This window comes from Phocoena sinus, chromosome X, assembly GCF_008692025.1.
Source record: "Phocoena sinus isolate mPhoSin1 chromosome X, mPhoSin1.pri, whole genome shotgun sequence".
NCBI lineage: Eukaryota > Metazoa > Chordata > Mammalia > Artiodactyla > Phocoenidae > Phocoena > Phocoena sinus.
The window spans coordinates 63,508,271-63,526,011 of record NC_045784.1 but is presented as its reverse complement, the minus strand read 5'-3'; the positions used below and the strand labels follow the sequence as shown (position 1 = coordinate 63,526,011).

General features: G+C 42.7%; 1 long non-coding RNA gene across 6 annotated transcripts in view; it reads left to right on the top strand.

Moving 5' to 3' along the window:
• The first annotated feature begins 1,980 nt into the window (after positions 1-1,980).
• LOC116747609 overlaps positions 1,981-17,741 on the top strand; it is a 30,319-nt gene continuing 14,558 nt past the window's right edge. For 2 of the 6 annotated variants that reach the window (XR_004348082.1, XR_004348079.1), the window contains exon 1: positions 4,822-17,724. This is a non-coding gene — a long non-coding RNA (uncharacterized LOC116747609). Of the gene's footprint in view, positions 2,726-4,821; positions 17,725-17,741 lie in introns of those variants that run through there. The other 4 variants (XR_004348080.1, XR_004348078.1, XR_004348081.1 and 1 more) reach the window with 3 other exon arrangements.

The following is a 17,741-nucleotide window of genomic DNA, read 5'->3' as shown; positions in this document are numbered from 1 at the left end:
TAATGAGATCAGATTCCTGGTGATACTATTAGTTTGTGGCCTATAGAGAAGGAGCTTAGGACCTGATAGTGTTGCTACTAGTGATAGTTGACTTGCTTTTTAGGTCTTGCTGGTTAGTCTAGGCTGAGATCACAGTAGTTGTTACATAACAACCACTTATATAATCATTTTTTCTCTGCTGACTGAAACGATATCAAAATGTTTGTCACTATTTACTGCCTTTTACAGGTATGGTTACTTTTCAAATATACCGTGATCACTACAGTAATTTTAAACTCCATTTAAATTCCACAATTCTCACTAGAGAGATTTGACATGCAAGGCAGTTTTCTCAACAGGGATATTTCACTAAAGTGCAACCAAAATTATCTGAGTCCAAGGACCTCTACTGTGGGATCCTCTTGCTGCCACTAGTTTTTAAACCAAAAGCAAAGAAAACAACATCCCTCAATCTCAATTTACTACTCTATGCAACGAAAGACTCCTTTTTCTCTATTTGTCTCATTAGAAACTTGTGAAAGACTAAATTAGGGTGAAATTTTAAAGACTTTCAGAAATATATATATATATATATAAATATATATATATATATATATATATATATATATGAATCCCATTTCCTTCCCCAAATCTGGAAAGCATAACAAATTTGTTTGTAGGCATTTGCTTCATAGTTTAAGTTTTGAGTGTTGAGGAAAGGTCCTATGGAAAATTATACTACTTTTACAATGCAATATCCTTCATTTGCTATAAGTCAGATTACCTTTTTGTGTGAACCAAGAGCACTTAGAAGATGGAGTGTGTCCTTTAAGGAAGAAAATTTTGCATACCTTATTACTTATTTGGAGACTGGAGGGCATCCTTACCTGATACTATTTGGGTTAATAGTTACACTTTCCAGTTCAGCCACTGGGAGGGCAATGTATCCTTTGATTTTCTAGGAGTTGTGTGTAATACTTAGTTTCCATCGTCTCCCTCAGTTTCTCTATTGTTTCTCTGATAAACCGTATAGGATGGTTTAGGAGATTAATTGCTTCTCACCTAAATAGCCAGATTTCTGGGGGAAGCTTTGGCTTTTATATGAACATTTTCCTACCAGTTACTGGCAGCGGGTGAACTTCGCTACTCTACACTTATGACTGCTTCATTGTTGGGGTCATCAGATTCACGGAGGAAGTAGAAAATACTAAAGATTAAGGTTTCACAGTTTAAAAATTAAAAATAATATAGATTATTTAGGGGCTAAATCGACATTCTGTGAAATGTCTTTTCCTTCCTCTCTTGTTCACTTAGAAGCACTTCCAGTCTTCTATTATCAGGGGCCACACAGGCAGAGTGCTGGAGTAGAAAATACACTGAATCAGAATCATGGTGTGTGACTTTGAGCACATCGTGTAACCTTTATGGGTCTCTTTTTCGAGTAAACCTTCACTATCACATTAGATAACGGAAGGGAAAGTCCCTTGAAGAGGGTTCTAACCTTAATGTATTGCCCCTTCCTAGCTTCTTTGGTTCAAACGTTTGGTGGGGCAGTTATACATTCTGGCTAAATGAGGTATTTGGATACTTTATTAACATATCAAAGCTCTACTTCCCCTTTCCTCCTACTTCAAAACCAAATTAAACTAAAACCTTTTCATTTGCTATACTGTTTGTGGAGAATTTTAACATCAGTTATCTAATTTGATTTACTCAACGTCCCTATTTTACAGATGCGAACCCATTGAAAACCCTTTGAAGTCGTGGCTCCTAGACTAGAAATGAAGCCTACCTCCAGTCTAATGTTCTTTTTAGTATGTTGCTGTTTTTTTGAAATCTCTCTTTTTCTTGTTACTGGGTAAATTTTTGAGCTGGCTAAACTACAAATATGTCTGGCTTTCAATCTTCTAGGCCACTCCTCTTCTACTCCCTCCGCCCTCAGTCCCCTCCCTCTCACTTCTTAAAGCGCTGCACTTTGCTGCGACCGCCATATTTCTTCTTTTCCCGGGGTAGAAGCTTGCTCATATTGGATCTCTTTGCCCTTGTGGTTCTTTCTGGAACATTTTCCAGCCCCCAACCATGCCTTATGGCGTATTTCTTTTAAAAAAATCACCAAAAATTCATAAAATATTTTTAAAAATCTGAAATTTCTCCTAGTATTTTCTTGACACCTCGCTATTTTACAGATATTTGGGATATTTTTAGGCAGTTTTCCATTTTAAAGGAATTTTTCTTTGGAATGATTTTTGGTTGACTCCTCTGGTTTTTTGTGGTTTAGCCTTCTTTTTCTTCCCCTTTTCTATATTTTGCCCATCGGGGCTTTGGATACCTGGTTTTAATATTATTTTTTTGCCCATCGGGGCCGCGGATACCTGCTTTTAATTTTTTTTTCCCTTAGCCCATCGGGGCCTTGGATACCTGCTGTGTACCCCCTCTCTCTCCAACCCTCTGGCCCAACGGGGCAATGGATACCTGCCTTTTTTTTTTTTTTTTTTAATTTATTTTTTGGCCCATCGGGGCCTTGGATACCTGCTTTGATTTTTCTTTTTTTCCTTGCCCATCGGGGCCTCGGATACCTGCTTTAATTTTTTTTTTCCTTGCCCATCGGGGCCGCGGATACCTGCTTAGATTTTTTTTTTTTCATCGCCCATCGGGGCTTTTTATGGATGGAAAAGTGTTGGGTTTTGTGGTTCGTTGTACTATCTGGAATGTCTACAAAATGTTGCTGCTAATCGTTTGGTGTTGTGTGAGTGGACCTACGGCTTTGGCTGGGAGATGACTTTGCAGTTAGGCTAGGGGGTTGGTTAGGCTGGGGAGGAAAGATGGCGGCCACTTTAGAATTGCCGCCCAGCTTGGCTGAGAGCTAGTTGTTTGTGCTAAATATAAACCAGGAAGGTAAGATGAATAGTGGGACAGGCAGAGGAAATGATATGCATTGCATGAGTTAAGTGTTTTGAATGAGCTGATTTGGGTCATGTTAGGAGTTTTGCATGAATTGTGGTATCATGAGGTGGAAAAACAGGATCATCCTGTGTCACATTACAAAAGGCTAATCGAAAATGAGAGGGAGAGGACCTAGGCGCAGGGTTCAAAATGGCGATTTTGACTTTGCAGCATTGCTTAGCATGGCTCTCTGCTTTGTTAGAGTGCTCAAAATGGCGGATCTATTTTGCCGCAGTGTTCCAGTGGCGGGAAGCCACATCATGGGTGTCTTTGTTCTAGTGTGCAGCATGGCGGTGGAAATATTCTGTTACATAGTAAAAGATGGCGGCTTAAGTACTTGCCGCAGTCTAAAACATGGCGGGCCTTTGTCTTTGCCGTGTGCATTTCCTGACAGGTTTTGCTGCAGGGACAATATGGCTGACCTTGTCATGTGGATATCATGGCAGTTTGTCACGTGGATGTCATGGCAGGGGTGAGCGACCGTTACATTCTTGGCGGGCTTTGCACCAGGAGGGCCTGCCGCATTGTTAAAGATGGCGGGCTTTGCCGCGAAAAAGTGAAAGGAGGGATTGGCAATGTTGGATTGCCGCATGACCCACCCAATCAGAAAGGATGGTGGAATTGGTCGCAGCCAGTTAGTGGAGGATGGAATTAGACCGAGTTAGAATAGCACCTCGCTACCGTCTCTATTCAGCCAGTCAGGACGGGCCACGTTTGTACTACTCCCAGTGGGTGGTACCAAGGTCTTTCCAAGGACATTTGGCCTTTCCACCTCCCTCCCCTTTCACTTGCTCCCTCCCCTCCGGCATTGCCACTTGCAGTGCAGGATATTAGGTTGTGCGGGCTGAACTTCACGCCATTCCTCTGCATTGGTGCCGTGGCCTAAGGCTAGTGTACTACCCGCCCCCGCCAACCCCGCCTCTGCTCTTCTGCACTTTGGCCAGGGGCAGTGCTCCATGCCTGCCAAGTGTGAAAATGGCGGTGAGTCGTGGCAAGGACCAGAATGGATCGCAGATGATCGTTGGCCAACAGGTGGCAGAAGAGGAATCCCTGCCTTCCTCAAGAGGAACACCTACCCCATGGCTAATGCTGGGGTCGGATTTTGATTTCTATTTGTTTCTTGGATGTCAGTCATACATAGTTTATGTGGTTTGCTAGTGTTCGATTTAAGCCTTAAGGGACTACTATGAAAATGTATTTAGGGGCTTTATTTGTAGATTTCATTTCAGTCACATTTAATTGGTTTTCATGTTTGGGTTCCTTTAAAATTCCTTAAAGTTTTCAGTTTCTTTTTCTACAAATTGCTTAAACTTTTTTTGTCTTTAGATATTCAAAGTAAAATAATAAGCCATTTTAAAGTTTTTACTATTTTTTACTCTGGGACTGACTTAATAAACTACTTCCCTTTGGATTTTTGAAGAGTCTTATAGCACAGAAGTAGTTAATTAAAAATTTAACGTTATGACTGAATGTAAAAAGGAATATTTGAAGGTCCACTCCGGTCCAGGCCTTGCTTTGTTCTCACCCTTAATGCTGCACTAATTGACTAATGACCCACGTATCTGCAGGAAACTTGAATTGCTGTGGACTTGCTTCTTCTATTCGAACTTATTATATTGGAGTATTATTGCTCATAATTTCAATTTTCTGTGGTTCCTTGACTCCACAGCCTCTAGCTCCACCCCAGCCCTGTTCCCAGCAACCCCCTTTCTGGCCCCAGCCCCGGCCCTAGCCCCAACCCCGGCCCCAGCTCTGGCCCCAGTCCCGGCCCCAGCCCCAGCCCCAGCCCCAGCCCCAGCCCCAGCCCCTGGCCCTGGCCCTGCCCCAACCCCTGGCCCTGCCCCTGCCCCTGCCCCTGCCCCAGCCCCAGCCCCAGCCCCAGCCCAGGCTCAGTCCTGTTTCTCCCTAAAGCCCGTGAAATTTGCATTGATTCAGTGCTAAAAATAAGTTGTCCGTTGCTCACCCAGTAGACTGGGATACCCTGTCTGCCTCTAGCATTGCAGATCTTGAATGCTGACTACCTGAGTCACCATTTTCAATTAATGTACAGAATCCCTTTTGTCCATTGTCCCATGTTAGAACAAAGAATCCACACACCCTTTGCATTAATATTAGGAAATGTTAATTAATTGAGAGCTTTCATAAGTCTAGTTACTCAATCTTCTCAATCCCCTGTCCTTAAGGAAGGAGAAACCATTCCTCTGTCATTGCTGCAGTAGTCACAATCCCAGTTTTCTGGACAGTGCATATATACTGTGCTGACCACCTAAACTCTTTGCACTGAGTGAAATTCTACTTGTTCATAATCCTGCCCATTGGATTAGATCCCAGTCAAAAACCCTTTTGCATTCAGCAGGGGGCACAGAAAACCCAGATTTTTTGTTCCACAGTTAATGTGCTCAGTCCCAATTGTCATAGCCTTGTCCATTAAACAAAGGCATCCTACCAATTTTGCTCTGCTTTTCGGGAGTCCTGCTGTTCTTGGACAATTAAAGTACCAAACTGTACATCATCTTCCCCATTAATCAATGACCCTCCATCCCATTCGCATTGCTATTAGGCAGTGCTGACTACCTGAGACCATCTTCCTCGAATTATTAATGAGAAGAATCCCAGTTGTTCATTACACAAGTCCTCTGCAACTTTTTTGCACTACAGCAGAAGTGCTCATCCTCAAAGTCCTTTACTTTGGTATATTAATGGGTACAACTACTGTTAGTCATGGTCCTGCTTAACAGGTTAAGACCCACCCATGCTCTTCATTGCTCCTAGGCAGTTCAGACTACCTATCACTTTGCATTAATATGTAAAATCCTCATTTCCCATGGTCCCATCCATTAGTCTAGGATATCCCTTACTTCTGTGCCATTTCTTCTGAGGAGTTCTGATTACCCAAAGTCCCTTCTCTTATTAAACAATTGATGTGCATAATTACATATATCTATGGTCCCATGCAATAAAAAATGAAATCCCACACTCGGTGGACTACTGCTAGGTCATGCAGATTATTCAAGAACTCAGCTTTTGGACAGTTAATTTGCACAGTTGCAGTTGTCCAGAGTCCTATCCATTTTAATGGGCCACTGTATCCCATTTGCATGCTATATGGGTCAGACTCTCAAGGAACCTTCTCTTGAATTGATAATGTTCATAGTTGCATTTGTCAATGTCCTGTGAATTAGTCACACCCACCCACTTTGTATTCTGGCAGAGGACCCTTACTACTTAAGAACTCTGCACTAGGACATTTTATGTGCACAAACCTAATTGATTACGCCTGAGCCTTTTGTATCAGGAACCCTGCACCATCTTTACTTCTGAAAGGTGCTAATTATCTAAGGCCATTTCCTGACACTGTTCATGTGCAAAATTGCAGTCCCAATGACTCCTTTCTTTAAACTAGAATCCCATCCCCAACTAACTGCCTTTGCATTACAGCAGAGGATACTTCCGGCAGTTAATGGGCTTGATTGCAGCTACAGACCCCTCTGTTAGTCTAGCACCAATTCCCCTCCTAGATGATTTGCGTTACTACAGGCAGTACAAGGGACTGATAATGGACTTAGACAGCTGTAGTCCCTTATGTTAACCTAGGAACCCATCCCCACCTAACTCCCTTTGAGTGAGGAGGGTACTGCGGAGGGTACTTGGAACTGTTAATGAGCTTTATTACAGCTACAGTTCCTTTTGTCACTCTAGAATCCATTCCCTTCCTACTCGATTTGCATTACCACAAAGGGCACAAGGGACTGTTAATGTGCTTAAGTGGAGCTACAGTCCCTTACGTTAACCTAGGAACCCACGCCCCCCAACTCCTTTTGCATTAATGCAGAGCCTACATGGACTTATTAATGGACTTAGTTGTACTGCCGTCCCTTCTGTTAGTCTAGAATCCCATCCCTCCTACTCAATTTGTGTTACCCCAGAATGTATGAGAGGCTGTTACTGTGCTTAAATGCATCTATAGTCTCTTATGTTTACCTATGATCCCATTCCTGTCTAAATCTCTTTGCATGACTGCAGAGGATACTTGGGACTGTTAATAGGCTCAATTAGAGCTACAGTCCCTTCTGTTAGCAGAGTCCCATGCCCTCCTACTCTATTTGTATTACCAAAAGGGGGACAATGGACTGTTAATGGGCTTTATTGCAGATACAGTCCCTTCTGTTAATCTAGAATCAGTTTCCTTCTTGTTGGATTTGCATTACCACAGAGGGTACAGGGACTGTTAATGTCCTTAAGTGCAGCTGCAGTCCCTTATGTTAACCTAGGATCCCATCCCCAACTATCTCCCTTTTCATTACTGCAGAGCCTACATAGAACTTGCTAATGGGCTTAATTGTACTACTGTCCCTTATCTTAGCCTAGGATCCCATCCCCTCCTAATTCCCTTTAGATCACCAAAGAGGACACAAGGGACTGTTAATGTGCTTTTAAATGCATGTACAATCCCCCTCCCCCGTTTTTAAATCTAGGATTCCATTCCCACCTCACTCTCTTTTCATGACTGCAGAGGGTACTTGGGATTGTTAATGGGTTTTATTGCAGCTACAGTCCCTTCTGTTAGTCTAGATTCCCATTCACTCCTACACGATTTACATTAACACAGAAGGCACAAAGGACTGCTAATGTGCTTAAATAGAGCTACAGTCCTTTATGTTAATCTAGGATCCCATTGCCACCTAACTCCCTTTTCATTACTGCAGAGCCTACATGGACTTGTTAATGGGCTTAATGGCACTGCTGTCCCTTCTGTTAATCTAGGAGTCCATCCCACCTACTCAATTTGCATTATCCCAGAGTGTACAAGAGACTGTTACTGTGCTTAAATGCATCTACAGTCTCTTACGTTTACCTATGACCCCATTCCCACCTAACTCCCTTGCACTACCACAGAGGGTACAATGGACTGTTACTGTGCTTAAAAGCAGCTACAGTCCCTTATGTTTATCTAGGACCCTATTCCCACCTGACTCCTCCCTTTTAATGACTGCAGAGGGTCCTTGGGACTGTTAATAGGCTTTACTGCAGCTACAGTCCCTCTGTTAATCTAGAATCAGTTTCCTTCTTACTGGATTTGCATTACCACAAAGGGCACAAGGGACTGTTAATGTGCTTAAATGGAGCTATAGTCCCTTATGTTAACCTAGGATCCCATTCGCACCTAACTTCCTTTTCATTAATGCAGAGCCTATATGGGACTTGTTAATGGGCTTAATTGCTCTGCTGTCCCTCCTATTAGTCTAGGAGCTCATCCCTCTTACTTGATTTGCATTACCCCAGAAGGTAGAGACTGTTAACATCCTTAAATGCATCTACAGTGTCTCATGTTTACCGATGATCCCATTCCCATTTAAAGCTCTTTGAATGACTGCAGAGGGTACTTGGGACTGTTAATGGGTTTTACTGCAGCTACAGTCCCTTCTGTTAGTCTAGATTCCCATTCACTCCTACACGATTTACATTAACACAGAAGGCACAAAGGACTGCTAATGTGCTTAAATAGAGCTACAGTCCTTTATGTTAATCTAGGATCCCATTGCCACCTAACTCCCTTTTCATTACTGCAGAGCCTACATGGACTTGTTAATGGGCTTAATGGCACTGCTGTCCCTTCTGTTAATCTAGGAGTCCATCCCACCTACTCAATTTGCATTATCCCAGAGTGTACAAGAGACTGTTACTGTGCTTAAATGCATCTACAGTCTCTTACGTTTACCTATGACCCCATTCCCACCTAACTCCCTTGCACTACCACAGAGGGTACAATGGACTGTTACTGTGCTTAAAAGCAGCTACAGTCCCTTATGTTTATCTAGGACCCTATTCCCACCTGACTCCTCCCTTTTAATGACTGCAGAGGGTCCTTGGGACTGTTAATAGGCTTTACTGCAGCTACAGTCCCTCTGTTAATCTAGAATCAGTTTCCTTCTTACTGGATTTGCATTACCACAAAGGGCACAAGGGACTGTTAATGTGCTTAAATGGAGCTATAGTCCCTTATGTTAACCTAGGATCCCATTCGCACCTAACTTCCTTTTCATTAATGCAGAGCCTATATGGGACTTGTTAATGGGCTTAATTGCACTGCTGTCCCTCCTATTAGTCCAGGAGCCCATCCCTCTTAACTTGATTTGCATTACCCCAGAGTGTAGAGACTGTTAACATCCTTAAATGCATCTACAGTCTCTCATGTTTACCTATGATCCCATTCCCATTTAAACCTGTTTGAATGACTGCAGAGGGTACTTGGGGGAGTTAATGGGCTCAATTAGAGCCATAATCCCTTCTGTTATTTGAGATTCCCATGCCCTCCTACTCCATTTGCATTACCAAAGGGGATACAAGGGAATGTTAATGTGCTTAAATGCAATTACCTAGGATCCCCTCCCCACCTAACTCCCTTTTCGTGATTGCAGAGAGTACTTGGGACTATTAATGGGCTTTGTTGCAGGTACAGTCCCTTCTGTTATCTAGAATCTGTTCCATCCTACTCCATTTGCATTAACACAGAGTACAGGGACTGCTAATGTGCTTAAATAGAGCTACAGTCCTTTATGTTACTCTAGGATCCCATTGCCACCCAACTCCCTTTTCATTACTGCAGAGCCTACATGGACTTGTTAATGGGCTTTATTACACTGCTGTCCCTTCTGTTCGTCTAGAATCCCATCCCTGTACTCAGTTTGCATTACCCCAGAGTACACGAGAGACTGTTACTGTGGTTAAATGCATCTACAGTCTCTTATGTTTACCTATGATCCCATTCCCACCTAACTCCCTTGCACTACCACAGAGGGTACAAGGGACTGTTACTGTGCTTAAAAGCAGCTACAGTCCCTTATGTTTATCTAGGACCCTATTCCCACTTAACTCCCTTTTAATGACTGCAGAAGGTACTTGGGACTTTTAATGGGCTTAAATGCAGCTACAGTCCCCTGTCTTAACCTAGGATCCCATCCCTAATTATCTCCCTTCCATTACTGCAGAGCCTACATAGGACTTGTTAATGGCCTTAGTTGCACTACTGTCCCTTCCGTTAAGTCTAGGATCCCATCCCTACCTAATTCCTTTTAGGTTACCAAAGAGGATACAAGGGACTTAATATGCTTAAATGTAGAAACAGTCGCTTTATTTAGGTAGGATCCTATTCTCACCTAACTCCCTTTGCATTACCACAGAGGGTACAAGGGACTGTTACTGTGCTTAAAAGCAGCTACAGTCACTTATATTAACCTAGGATCCCATCCCCAACTATCTCCCTCTTCATTACTGCAGAGCCTACATAGAACTTGCTAATGGGCTTAATTGTACTGCTGTCCCTTATCTTAGCCTAGGATCCCATTAGAGCTAATTACCTCCTAATTCCCTTTAGATTACCAAAGAGGACACAAGGGACTGTTAATGTGCTTTTAAATGCAAGTGAAATCTCTCCCCACCCCCCTTTTAACCTAGGATTCCATTCCCACCTCACTCTCTTTTCATGACTGCAGAGGGTACTTGGGATTGTTATTGGGCTTTATTGCAGCTACAGTCCCTTCTGTTACCCTAGATGCCCATCCACTCCTACATGATTTGCGTTACCACAGGCTCTACAAGGGACTGTTAATGGGCTTAAAAACAGCTACAGCTCCTTATGTTAACCTAGGATCTCATCCCCACCTAACTCTCTTTTCACAACTGCAGAGGGTACTTGGGACTGTTAATGGGCTCAATTAGAGCTACAGCCCCTTCTGTTAGTCCAGATTCCCATGCCCTCCTACTCAATCTGCATTACCAAAGGGAGTACAATGGATTGTTTATGTGCTTAAATGGAGCTACAGTCCCTTTTGTAACCTAAGATTCCATTTCCACCTAACTCCCTTTCCTGACTGCAGAGGGTACTTGGGACTGTTACTGAGCTTACTGTAGCTGCATTCCCTTCTGTTAGTGTACATTCCCATCCTCTCTTACACGGTTTGCATTACCACAAACTGTATAACTATTAATGTGCTTAAATGCAACTACAGTCCCTTATGTTAACCTAGGATCCCATTCCCACCTAACTCCCTTTTCATTAATGCAGAGCCTACATGGGACTTGTTAATGGGCTTAATTGCACTGCCCTCCCTTCTTCTATTAGTCTAGATTCCCAGGCTGTCCTCGATTTGCATTACCAAAGGGGGTATAATGGACTGTTAATGTGCTTAAATGCAGCTACAGTCCCTTTTTTTTTTTTTTTAACCTAGGAACCCATTCCTACCTAACTCCCTTTTCATGACTGCAGAGGGTACTTGGGACTGTTAATCGGCTTAATCACAGCTACAGTCCCTTCTCTTAGTCTAGATTCCCATCCCCTCCTACAGATTTACATTACCACAGAGGATATAAGGGACTGTTAATGTGCTTAAATGCAGATATAGTCCCCTTTATTGTTTCACCTAGGATCCCATTCCCAACTAACCCCCTTTGCATTACCACTGACTGTACAAGGGACTGTTAACATGCTTAAATGCAATTATAGTCCCTTATGGTAATCTGGGATCCCACCCCCAACTAACTCACTTTGTATGACTGCAGAGAATACTTGGGACTTTAAATGCGATTGATTGCAGCTACAGTCCTTTCTGTTAGTCTAGGATCCGTTCCCTTCCTTCTTGATTTGCATTACCAGAGGAGGGTAGAAGGGATGGTTAATGTACTTAAATGGATCTACAGTCCCTTTTGATAACCAGGATCCCATTTCCACCTAACTCCTTTTGCACTACCACAGAGGCTACAAAGTACTGTTGAAGTGCTTAAATGCAGCTACAGTCCCTTACGGTTAACCTAGGATCTTGTTCCCACCTAACTCCCTTTGCATGACTGCAGAGGGTATTTGGGACTATTAATGGGCTTTACTGAAGCCACAGTCCCTTGAGTCTAGGATCCCATCCCCTCCTACAGGATTTACATTACCACGGAGGGTACAAGGGACTGTTATGGTGCTTAAATGCAGGTAGAGTTCAAGGATCCCACTTCCACCTGCCTCCATTTGCATTACCAAAGAGGCTACCAGGGACTGCTAATGTGTTTAAATGCAGGTACAGTGCCTTGAGTTAACCCCGAAATCCCACCTAACTCCCTTTTCATGACTGCAGATGGTAATTGGGACTGTTAACAAGCTTTAATGCAGCTACAGTTTCCCTCTTAGTCTAGAATCCCATTCCCTCCTACTTGATTTACATTACCACAGAGTGTACAAGGGATTTTTAATGTGCTTAAATGGCACTACAGTCCCTTATGTTACCTATGATCCCATTCCCACCTAACTCCCTTTGCATGACTGCAGAGCGTACTTGGGACTGTTAATGCGTTTACCTGCCTATACAGTCTCATCTGTCCGTCTAGATTCCCATGCCCTCCTACTCAATTTGCATTATAAAAGAGGGTACAAAGGACTGTTAATGTGCTTAAATGCAGTTACAGTCCCTTTGTAAGGTGGGATCCCATTCCCACGTAACTCCCTTTGCATCATCCCAGAGGCTACAAGGGACTTTCAATGTGCTTAAATGCAGGTACAGTCCCTTATGTTAACCTTGAACTATATTCCCACCTAACTCCCTTTACATCACTGCAAAGGGTACTTGGGACTCTTAATGGGCTTCATTGAAGCTGCTGTCCCTTCTGTTGGTCTAGATTCCCTTTCCCTCCTTGATTTGCATTACCACAGTGTACAATGGACTGTTACTGTGCTTGAATGCAGGTACAGTCCTTTTTTTTTAACCTAGGATCCCATTCCCACCTAACTCCCTTTGCATTTCTGCAGAGGGCATTTGGGACTATTTTAATTGGACTCCTGTCCCTTCGTTAGTCTGGGATCCCATCCCCTCCTACTTGATTTGCGTTTCCACAGAGGCTACAAGGGACTGTTAATGTGCTTATTAAATGCAGGTACAATCCCTTATGTTAACCTAGGATCCCATTCCCACCTATCTCCTTTTGCATGACTGCAGAGGTATTTGAGACCTTTAAAGTGGTTAGTGGCAGCTGTAGTCCCATCTGTTAAGTGTACTTTCTCAAGCACTCCAGTTCCCTCACGTAACTTGGGAACATATTTCGGACTGTCACTGTGCTCGTTTTTTGGCTGTGGTCCCTTTGTAATTCTAGGATCTCATCCCTTTCTACTCATTTGTATTACTTGTTGGTATTGGGACAGAAAGGTGCTTAAATGCAGCTGTAATCTGTTTTGTTAATCTAGGATTCCATGCCCTCTAACTCCCTTAACATTACCTAGGAGTGTATTTGGGACTGTTGAAGTGCTTAATTGCATCTGTGGTCCCTTCTGTTAGTCTCACTTCCCATGCCCTCTTACTCCCTTTGCATTACAGCAGAGGGCACTTGGGACTATTAAAGTGTTTAATTGCAGCTGTGGTCCCTTCTCTTAGTCTGGGGTCCATCCCCTCCAGCTTTGTTTGCATTACCACAGAAGGTACTTGGATCTGTGAATGTGTTTAAATGCAGATGTGGTCCCTTTTGTTAGTTTCGGATCCCATGACTCCCTTTACATTACCTGGGAGGGCATTTGGGACTGTCATGATGGTAATTGCACCTGTGTTCCCTTCTGTTGGTCTAGAATCCCGTTACCTCCTACTCCCTTTGCATTACATGGGAGCGTTTTTGGGACTCTTAAGATGCTTAACTGCAACTATGGTCCTTTCTGTCAGTCTAGTTTCCAGTCCCTTTCTACTCTCTTTGCATTACCACAGAGGGTACTTGGGACTGTTGTGGTGCATCCCATTCTCTCACACCCTGTCAGCATTACAGCATAGGGTCCTGAACACCAAGGCCCCTTCTTTTCACTGTTAATGCACAATTGCATTTGTCCTTCTTCCTCTGCAGTATATAAAGACCTCACTAATTTCCCTTGTATTCAGTGGTGGATGCCCTTTACTCAAGACCTTTGTACTAGAATTAAGTGACCCATGGTAATTGACCACAAATATATCTTTCACTTAAGTCCCTTGTACTCTCTTTGTTTTATAAGAAGATGTATTAATTACCTCCGTTACTTTTTCTGGGAGTATTTACATGCAAAATTCCAGTGTTCAAGGCCCCTCTCTTTAAATTAATATCCCTCCCTTTCTGTATTATATCAGGGGATGTTAGTGACTCAGAGTCCTCTTGGGACTCACTGTGCATGTGCCCTCGTGACAAGCTAATATCTTGAGTTCTTAGTATTATAGGAGGGACTACTGACTAGTTTCTCTTTTGGACAGTTAATGTGCAAAATTACACTAGGATCCCATCACATTTCACCTCCTTTGCATCAGGGGTCCTGATAACTGTGGCTGCTTTTCCTCTAGAGTTTAAATGTGCATAATTTCAGTAACCCATGCTCCCTTATGTTAGATTAGGATCCCATTTCCTTGCCCCATTTACGTTACTGCGGGGGCTTCTGACTAGCCAAGATTCGTTTTCTTGGACTGTTAATGTGTATACTTACATTTGCTCCTGTACCTGTACACCAGGTAAGGACCCTCCCCATTCTATTTATATTCCAACAGGAGGTGCCTACTACTCAAGATCTTACACACTACTGCAGTTAATGTGCACAATCTTAGTTGTCTTGTATACATTCTCAGTTGTCCACAACTGTGCTTTTTAGATCAGGACTCCACTTATTGAAGCACAGGTTACTTACTACCTTAAAGCCCTTGTTTTGGGACTGTGACTATGTGTAATTAAAATTGTCCATGGTCCTTTGAGTTAACTTGTGTCCCTGACTCTTTTCACACTCTCTTTGCTTTACTGCATGGGGTACTGTCCACTTAAGGCCCCTTTCTCAAATACGTGTAATGACAATTACATTAGGATCCTTCCCCTTCAAACCCCTTAGAAGTACCACAAAGATTTTGACCCCTAAGTCCCATTTCTTGTCCTGTTATTGTATTTGTCTGAGTTCCTGTGCACTAGACAAGGACACCTCTCCATTCCCTGTCCTTCCAGCAGGAAGTGCCCCCTCCACAGGACTGTTAAATTTGGACAGTCAAGGTGCACAATTGTAACTGACCACAACCAGTCACCTTGGACATTAATGTGCATAACTGCACATGGCTCATCCCATATGGATAAGATCCTGTCCTCTCAGACCCCTTTTGTAGTACAGCAGGGGTAATGATCACTAAGGCCTCTTTTTATGGCTTGTTATTGTGCATAATTGCATTTGTGCATGTTCCTGTACAGTTGATGGGGGCACCTATCTCCCCACTCCCTTTGTCTTTTAGCAGGGAGTGCCTGCTACTTTAAGATCCTTATATTTGTACAAGGTATACGATTTTAATTGACCACACCATGTCCCTTCAACATTAATGTACATAACTGCAACTTAGTTCATCTTATCCTGTTGCCCTCCATTTGCAGTATATCAGGGTTGCTGACCCCTAAATCCCCATTCCTTGGCCTGTTAATGTGCATATTTGCATTTGGTTCTTGGGCAATAGACAAGGATCCCCTCCTCCCCCACATTTCCTATGCCTTTCAGTAGGTTGTGCCCACCACCAAGACCTTTCTATTTGGACAGTTAATGTGCGGAGTTGGAGTTTTTCACAACCCTGTTACTTCTAGGACTATTTTATCTCCTTTGTAATACTGCAGGGGATACTGTTTTCCCCCAAGGTCCCTTCTAGTGGACCGTTAATATACATAATTGAAATTGTTGTCTTTATCAGTAGACTAATGTCATATCCCCTCAGCTAACTATCATGACCTCAGCTCTTGGACAATTAATATGCACCAATAACATATCAAAAGTACAATCATTAGATAGGACCCGTGTACCCTCACTGTATACATCAGGGGTACTGACTAAGGCCCCTTTTTTGGACTGATAATGTGAATATTTGCAATTATCTATTCTCCCTTCTTTCTAGAGTCGGATAGCATCCCTTTGCACCCCCTTTGCATTACTGCAGGGGCTGCTAATGACACAAAACTTCTACTGGGACTGCTGATGAGCACAATGGCATTTAGCAATGGGTTTTTCCTCCCTGGCTTTGTTAGGCAAGCATTCCCAGCTCCAGCTTCCCATGGCATAATAAAGTATAAACACTGCAGTATGCTGTGAACTTGTCCATCAAACAACGACCGATACTCCCACTCCTTTTGCACTGGCTCCAGTGTATCAAGCTCTAAGTAGTCATAGTCTTGCCATTATCTTCCCTCTCCAGACCACTTGCCTGCCCTTGGACCCTTCTTATGGAATATTAATGCTCACAATTTCAGGTGTCCATGTATCCAGATAAGATTGTGCTCTCTTGCCCCTCCTGCTCCTGCCCTGCCCCTTTTGCATAGTTGATGGGAAATGTTGACTGAGCAAAATGCTTTTCTCTTGGACTTAAAACGTTAACAATCTCAGATGTCATTGTTTTGCCCATTTTGAATTTCTGTAATACCTTGGTTGCACTTTCTTTGGTCCGGCCCGTTAGACATGGACCCTTCCACTTCCTTCTTTGCATTACTTCTGAGTAGTGCTGACCTCCTACAACCCCTTCGGTGTTATTAACACAGTATTAATTGTCCAGTTTTTTAGCCCATCAGCCCAAGATCTCCCTACCACTTTGATGTTGTGTTTGTGCAGTATTGACTACCAAAAGCAGGCCTGAACTAGGTGGCTGGGCCTTCACTCCTTTTCCTGCATTTGTCAATGATCCCAGTTCCAATTATTTTTACATTCTGGGGACAGGAACCATTCCTGCCCCCCTTTTACTGCTTTACTAGGCAAAATGCCCAAGGCAAGTCAGACCCAAGGGAACTGGATTGCTACCCTTTATTTTGGGTTTTCATTATACATAAGTATCAATTGAAAATTGTCTCCCCAGGAAGGAAGTTTAGCACTATCTGTGCATTCTTCCTTTCAAAGCAGATTGCCTGGCTAAGACTCTCTCTCTCTTCTTGTATATTGCCATTGTATGGTGTCAACTGCCAAGATACAATCAGAAAGTTGCTGTTAATTTTTTATGTTGTAAGGAAGATTGCAAGGTAGAATTGATAACCTGGTCATTGAAATTTTGAAGTCTAAAAACCTATTTATACCATGTACCTGATGACCAGTGTCTCTCATTTTACTAAGGGTGGTGGGTCTGTGGATAGACCACTGTGACTTTGATATTTTAGTATGATCAAAGGAGTTCTAGAGTGGAACTCTTAAGACCAGTATCTTTGGGCTCTACCACCATTTTCAAACCGTTCCTTGTTTGGGCTTTAACAATTTTCACTTTTAGAAAAACTACCTAAACCTCCTAATCCTTAAATTTTTTCATCTGGAGCTCCAACCAGCCCCTACTTATTTCAAGAAGATTGCTGTAAAAGGATAAAAATGAGAGAACATATGCTGAGGTGCTTTTGAAAACCATAGATCAATTTATTTGATTAATCTATTACATAAAATGCCCCGTTTAATTCTGCTAATTTAAAGTAGCCTAAAGCACAACACTGAAGTGAGGACTTAGAAATGATGGAACCAGTTTCCCCATTTTATATGAAAAGAAAAATAAGCCAAGGTCTAATCATTCTTTCGGATATGAATTTCAACAGTGAGGTAGCTGCCTGGTAAAAATGAATAATATTCCAGCTCTAGTGTACAGGGTGTTTGGTGGCAGAGGAGTATTTAATATGGAACTGCTGGAGCAAATAACTAGTTATCACTACAGCAGTTCTTTGTAATCGCTGAGAAAGGATACTCTTCTCTGAGAAGGATGTCAAAAGATTCGCCCAGCTCAGGGTGCTGTTTGCACTACTAGCTCCTTGGACAGCTGTAAGAAGTCTCTGGCTCTTTAGAATACTGTAAGTACTACTTTGCA